The sequence below is a fragment of the Anabrus simplex genome, chromosome 14 (genome assembly GCF_040414725.1).
Source record: "Anabrus simplex isolate iqAnaSimp1 chromosome 14, ASM4041472v1, whole genome shotgun sequence".
NCBI classification, from domain to species: domain Eukaryota; kingdom Metazoa; phylum Arthropoda; class Insecta; order Orthoptera; family Tettigoniidae; genus Anabrus; species Anabrus simplex.
Window position 1 is genome coordinate 89,162,311 of NC_090278.1, and position 8,197 is coordinate 89,170,507.

Consider the following 8,197-nt stretch of genomic DNA (forward strand, 5'->3'; position numbering starts at 1 on the left):
CAGACGTTGCTATTACATGTATGATGATAAACGGGGTTAAAAGTCAGGTTGTGAGTTTCACAGATAGGAAAAGTCCTCTCAGTTTTAATTACTGCGTTGATGGGGTGAAAGTCCCTTATAGGAATCATTGTAAGTATCTAGGTGTTAATATAAGGAAAGATCTACATTGGGGTAATCACATAAATGGGATTGTAAATAAAGGGTACAGATCTCTGCACATGGTTATGAGGGAATTTAGGGGTTGTAGTAAGGATGTAAAGGAGAAGGCATATAAGTCTCTGGTAAGACCCCAACTAGAGTATGGTTCCAGTGTATGGGACCTTCACCAGGATTACCTGATTCAAGAACTGGAAAACGTCCAAAGAAAAGCAGCTCGATTTGTTCTGGGTGATTTCCGGCAAAAGAGTAGCGTTACCAAAATGTTGCAAAGTTTCGGCTGGGAAGATTTGGGAGAAAGGAGACGAGCTGCTCGACTAAGTGGTATGTTCCGAACTGTCAGTGGAGAGATGGCGTGGATTGACATTGGTAGACGAATAAGTTTGAGTGGTGTCTTTAAAAGTAGGAAATATCACAGTATGAAGATAAAGGGTAAGCTGCAAGGAAACGCAACAGTTAGGGAGTAACGGGAGGGACGTGGTAGAGGTGTACAATGTGGCTGGTGCCATGAACGACCCCACCTCACCCTTTGAGGGTCTTGCTCATAATGTACTTTGACCTACGTCTCCCCGTAATATCAGTACACAATAACCAAGACAAGGTAAGTGATGATGGTACCTACGAAAGAACACAATGTCTGTAAGTTCACTTTGTACAATCCAAAAGCGGTGAAAATCACTTTGGAATGAATTAATTGTATCAAGAACGATCTGAGCTCATGCTCCATGGGTGATGCGGCGGGTTGTTGAAGGATGAGTTTAGAAACAACGGCTGACGTGCGATTCGCTTCACAACTACACAAGTGACAAGACACAAGGAGGAATATCAGTTGCGACACATGGACAGAGTCCCACCCAATATACACGCAAATGTTGCCCACTTTCTCCAACACATCGTGCTGTTTAAAGAAAATACTCAAATGCCGGAAGTCACTCAAAACACAAACAAAAATATACACAACTCGTAACAACATATCAAAAGCGTAAATAGAATTGATTAATTCTGTCACTTCGCACAGCTTGTGATGAACCCTTCTTAAAGTTCTTAACACAGCTAAGTTCTGCGGCACTTCCTTGGCAAATCCCTTCACATCCCAAGCAGCTCTTCTGCTACCGTTTGTCGTTCCAGGTTGCGAACAATCGATAAGTTTATTTTTCAAAACGAGTTCACTGTAAGAAACTTCTGGTCCAAACAGAGACAAATATTGATTGAGATAATAAAATCTCCTCCTTACACAGAAAGCAAGGTTTACAAACAGTATTTGATTCACTGAAATCACAAAATGTGCTAAATAATAGCAAAGAAAGTGGTAGCGTCCGGCTTTGCTGTTCTCGTTCAACACCCAGCTGATGGAATAAAGAGACAGTAAATACAAGCACAGCGTAAACAACTGAACAATAATACAGCGCTTGACTTTCCAAAAATCGTCAGTGAATCGATCTGCGAGTGTCCTGTCCACTTCGCGAAGACTTCGGAGTGCAACATTAAACTTGCTGATGTTAAATGTTGTGTTCCCTACAATACTCACTAGAACTATAAGGAAAACTTGAAATCTCAATAAGCCATCGATCACTTTACCTACATTGCCTTGAACGTAAGGAATTCCATAAATTATCTCATAGCTGAGAGTGTATAGCAGTCCAGCAAGTGTTACCAAGAACATATGCACTGAAAATATCATACCTTTTTTAGAAAAGCGGAAAATATCGTCTGCATTTTCAATTATGTCCCATGGATTAAGGCCTAGAATCTTGTTCACTTGAAACAAGGGTTTGAAAGATAAAATCAGACATGAAGGTGTTTTATAAAGGGCATTCATAGTTGTAAGTAATTAAGTGTGTGCCATGGTAATCTTTAGCGTGATCAATATGCGGTAGGAATGGCCACCAAATTAAATCTTAGGGGTCTTGGAATAAATAAACGATGCGTTTTGTAACATGGCCACCATAAACGGTATGCGATGACAGCAAAGTCACTGAATACACGATACTGTGACACGATGAGCATGCACTAGCGATGGCCAACAAATGGCGTAATCTACCACACTATTCTATAACACAGATTCATATAACTCAAGAACAGAAAACGGTGCGTTTCCCAGTCAAACACTGAATATAGAAAAATAAAGAAATCCAGCACTGAACTGAAGTACGTTCAACTTTTTATCATACTAAGAAAGAAGATGGAAGCAATCTATCTCGCTTATAGGGATTGACATTTCAATGCTATGCTTATCCTGCTGCTATTGCATGTTATTTTACGTTTTTGGCGGGTTTTCTCACAATCAAAATCGATTAATATTCTATAGAAGACCCACTCCTTTGCGAACACCTTTCACATGCTTGAGAGATTTGGTGTTTTCTAGGAGCACGACTCAACCTTTTCCAGTTTGTTTACAGAATTATTTGCTGACGTAAGAATGATCACAATATTTCCTAATAATGCCGATATAGTTATTCTATAACGAGGAATTGACCGCATAAAGCTGTCGAGCGGTTCTTCTGAAAGAATGGAGTATGAACTAATTGTGTCAGCTACACTCGTGGTAAGTGTAATGGACAGCGGGCGTGTATCGCACGCTTCCATTAGCTCCGGTCGGAAATAATTACTTGTTTTAGCTTTCAGTGTGCTCACGAAAGGGAGCTATCAATATTATGAGCTGCAGTGGCGTTTACCACCCCCCTCCCCTTGAACAAATTGAACTTCTCTTTCGACGTGACGTCATCAAATGAGGCTACGTTCATACGAACTTTGGTGTAGAGTAATCTTTTTTTTTTTTTTTTTTACGTCGCACCGACACAGATAGGTCTTATGGCGACGATGGGATAGGAAAGAGCTAGGAGTTGGAAGGAAGCGGCCGTGGCCTTAATTAAGGTACAGCCCCAGCATTTGCCTGGTGTGAAAATGGGAAACCACGGAAAACCATCTTCAGGGCTGCCGATAGTGGGATTCGAACCTACTATCTCCCGGATGCACGCTCACAGCCGCGCGCCTCTACGCGCACGGCCAACTCGCCCGGTTAGAGTAATCTTGCTGAGACGGGCTTATAGACAGTGTTGTCAACTTATATTTTCAAGATCCGCTAAATACTGCTTAAAATCCGCTAAAATTCCGCCAAGAAATCCGATATCAAATAATAATAATAATAATAATAATAATAATAATAATAATAATAATAATAATAATAATAATAAAAGTAAATGTCTGCACTCACCTGATCTGTGAGTTTCACTGGGATTAACCCCCTGCCTGCGAGTCGGCGAGCTAAAACTTGTAGGCGTTTTAGTACCGGATGCAAACTAGGTGAATCCTCTACCTCAAGGGCCACACACAGAACAGGCCAGTTTATTAAACGGTCTTCCTTTATAGAATGAATATAAATGTTACTCTCTCACACTTTCATTATCTGTCGCCATTCGTCAACTAAGAGATAAGTACCCTTTTCCCACGTATTAGAAGTTTATGATACCATGATCTCATAACACCAAATCCAAATAACATGTTTTCCTCATGTGTCTGCTAGCTCCTGACAAGAAATACAGAATAGCTCGGAGGCAGACTGGAGTAAATTTTTTTAAAAAATGTAAAATAGATTAAACACTAAATTCCGCTATAATAAATCTAGAATTCCGCCAAATATTCCGCTGTCCGCTAAATGATATATTTCTCCGCCGACAGTCATCTAATTCCTCCAAATTTAGCGGAAAATCCGCTAAGTTGGCAACACTGCTTATAGAAACAAACTCCATGGCGGTACATCCCTCATGGGCACTGGCTGCTCGACTCGAAGGCCTCCTGATTGCGAGGTGATTCATGGTATTCTAGACCAGAGGTTTAAGAAATAATGTGAAGTGAAGTTACAAAAATGATTTCACAGCTCGTTCAAAAATGTATTAATTTTTTTACCCCCTTATAGACCCAAATCAGAACTAATTCATTCTGTAATAACATTTCCTCTTTTTCCTGCCATTGAGGACTTCACTAGAGCCCCGTTAGCCGTCACTTTTCAGGGTTCCTGTAGGGCCTTCACAGCTACCGTAGCGGTCATCGGGCACACACAGTCCCCACTCTACATCACCCCTACGAGCAATCCCCTATTCATGCCGTTGCCCACCTCGCACGACGCGACGTGGACGAAGGGTTGACCTTGTGGGAGGCATCACACATATAGTAGTTGATTATTTTATTATCACTGAACATCTGTACCGTGCTATATTCAGTTATGTACTACAGTAGTGGCGATTGGGAATGAGAAGTGTGCGGGGGGGGGGGGGGGGCACAACATTTATAGACAACAAAAAGTACCGGACATAGTGGGTAGATTTGGCAGGTGGAGGAATTAGGACGATAATTGTCTCAGTGTATTCACCATATGAGCGTGCAGATAAGGATGAAGTTGACAAGTTTTATGAAGCATTGGAGTGACATCGTGGTCAGGGTCAACAGCAAGGATAGAATAGTGCTAATGGGCGATTTCAATGCGAGAGTTGGAAATAGAACTGAAGGATACGAAAGGGTGATTGGTAAATGTGGGGAAGATATGGAAGGTAATGGGAATGGGAATGGGAAGCGTTTGCTGGACTTCTGTGCTAGTATGGGTTTAGCAGTTACGAATACATTCTTCAAGCATAAGGCTATTCACCGCTACACATGGTTGGCTAGGGGTACTAGATCCATAATAGACTATATCTTAACAGACTTTGAATTCGGGAAGTCTATTAGGAATGCACGGGTTTTTCGGGGATTTTTCAATGATACAGGCCACTATCTGATCTATAGTGAACTAGGTATCTCTAGGCCTAGGGTAGAGAAAGTGAAATCTGTCTGCAAACGAATAAGGGTAGAAAATCCCCAGGACGAGGAAATTAGACAGAAGTACATGGATATGATTAGTGAGAAGTTTCGAGCAGTAGACAGTAAGCAGGTTCAGGATATAGAAAGTGAATGGGTGGCATACAGGGATGCTGTAGTAGAAACAGCTAGGGAATGCCTAGGAACGAATGGGTGTAAAGATGGGAAAAAGCGAATATCTTGGTAGAATGATGAAGTGAGAGCAGCTTGTAAACGTAAAAAGAAGGCTTATCAGAAATGGCTCCAAACAAAGGCCGATGCAGACAGGGAATTGTACGTAGATGAAAGAAACAGAGCGAAACAAATAATTGTTGAATCCAAAAAGAAGTCGTTGGAAAATTTTGGTAATAACCTGGAAAGGCTAGGCCAAGGAGCAAGGAAACCTTTCTGGACAGTAAGAAAGAATCTTAGGAAGGGAGGGAAAAAGGAAATTAACAGTGTTTTTGGTAATTCAGATGAACTCATAATAGATCCCAGGGGATCACTGGACAGGTGGAGGATTATTTTGAAAATCTTCTCAACGTTAAAGGAAATCTTCCTGGTGGAGCCGCGAACAACCAAGCTCATGGGGAGGAGGAAAATGATGTCGGTGAAATTACTGTTACGTGCCAGGCCCGTGGTAGCTCCTTTCGGTACTTCAACGGGATTCAACGGGAATATTCTGCCTGTAGTGACATCGTGAAATTTCTGGATCAAATCACGCGAGCTATAGAAAGGGAGGCTAGCCGCGGACAGTCAGTCAGTGTTGACACTCACTGAGTTGGTGTTCGGTGGCTGAACTGAGGGTGACAGAGGTGTTGGCTGTCCCTAGTGCTAGGCGGACCATCAGCCGAACAAGCGGCTCTTAGGCCGTAGAAATAGAAAAATTAATTGAGAAATGTTATGTGGAGGAGTATGCGTTGTGCATACCTGAAAGGAGAGGAAGGAATAGTGTAGTCTGGCGCAGAGCCCAAGTGAACCCCCAGAGCGCGCCCGCATCCCACCCGCCATAGTTTCCCCCTGAAAACGCCCCATTTATTGAGCAAAAAGAATAGATCATTTACAGTATAAACATAGAACAAAATGAAATGAAATGAAAGTGACTATAGTTAGAGTCTTTGTGGGAGTTGTATTATAATCAAAACCAGAAACTGACAGTTCGATCGGTAGCAACCACACACAACACGTGGCCCTTGCCATGTCCATGTATCTCGGTCATTCTCTAATCAACATGGAGACCGCGGGCGCGATTCCCTCGATGACGGTAAAAAATACTGGAATATACTTTGATGGTGTAACATTATGGCACGGGCCAATGATTTCCATCCCATCCCTCAGTTTTAGGCCTATTTACTATCCGTGAGCTCACAAAATTTCAAAATACGTCAGCTACTCATTTATAATTGAATCATGACTTGTTAAAAGGGCGTAAGTCCATAGAACATAATTTTAAGAGACATTTAAAAAACGTCATTTATCAACCGGTTAATGTTGTTCTTGTTAATTACACTATTCTCATGATTCAACTTGTAATGCATAACATGTAGGATATAAGATTTTTAAAATGTTAATGCAGTTTGACATACAGATTAAGGTGTTTAAAGTACATGGAGTTAAGTCCTTTTAACAATTCATTCTTGAATGTTGTTAGTATATGACAAAGTTTGAACCCATACACCACATGCAAATAGTTTCATTACGCCTGTTTTTTAATATTAATACCACTGAAGTGACATAGACACAATTTTTACAGGCATGTGACAAATGGTAAAAGTACTTATTAGGTTCGTATAAAATGTTGTCATTTGCAAGGCATTAAGACATATTATTTCATTAGTCCTCACTGTTCCACCGCAGAATCTCCTGGTAAAATGTGTCTTCTTCTGTATCACAAGGAATGTACGGTAGCACCTGCATGCTAAAGTCTTTGGAAGAACTATTGCCTGTACTCCTGGCTGCGCAAGTCAAAAAATATGACGAACAGGACTGCTGAAGTAACTACACAACCTTTCATATCTGCAGAATATTTGAACTCCATGTACTCTGTATGTGTGAAGCTTTTCTTCTCAGAATGTGGGACAGAACGTTTCATGGTGTGTTTTCTTAAATTCTATTAACAGTTCATATCTCAGAAAAGTATCTTCAATATTATGCTGCAGGATTCCAGGACTAAAGTTGTTTTATTATAACTTTGTCTATTGAGGTCTGTAGACCTTGTTTGATACTTAACTCAAAATTGCTAAAAACTGGACTTAAGCCCTTTTAACAAGTCATGATTCAATATTTGGTAAAACCAGTACCTATTAGGAATTACGTTGCTTGACAAAATGCAATACATGAATTTCAATAAGAGATTCAGTACACTTTAACGTTGCTGCAGTTACTTTATTTTACCCCTATATTTGAATACGTTTTCCTTTAAGCAACTTGTTGGCCCCGTGGTGTAGGGGTAGCGTGCCTGCCTCTTACCCGGAGGCCCCGGGTTAGGATTCCTGGCCAGATCAGAGATTTTTACCTGGACTTGAGGGCTGGTTCGAGGTCCACTCAGCCTACGTGATTAGAATTGAGGAGCTATCTGGCGGTGAGATAGCGCCCCGGTCTAGAAAGCCAAGAATAACAGCCGAGAGGATTCGTCGTGCTGACCACACGACACCTCGTAATCTTCAGGCCTTCAGGCTGAGCAGCGGTCGCTTCGTAGGCCAAGGCCCTTCAAGGGCTGTAGTGCCATGGGGTTTGGGGGGTTTAAGCTAGTTGTAGATATATTCTTTTGGTTATAAGTTGATATATATTTTTTGGTTATTATCCACTCTCTATTTATCCTATAATTATTCATCAATATTAGGCTAATTTTAATTAATTGTATTTTGTAATTCCTTATCTGAATTACATATCTCAATAACAGTTGATTTGAATTATATTTTAGATTAATACTCTAAACATAAAAAAATGTATGTGGTTAAGTGTAACAGAGGGCCAAGAGCCCTAACTTCGCCACTTAATAAAGACACAAATAATAATACTAATAATAATAATAATAATAATGATGATGATGATGATAATAATAATAATATTTTTTATGTACACAGAGTAGTGACTAGTGAAGAAACCGTTCTCGCATCTATGGGTCTTTGGGATCGTTCTCTGTGCGGCTTGAATGATTCGCGAAAGTAGTTGCACTACATGCTATACTAGATTTCCGCTCGGCCCCGTA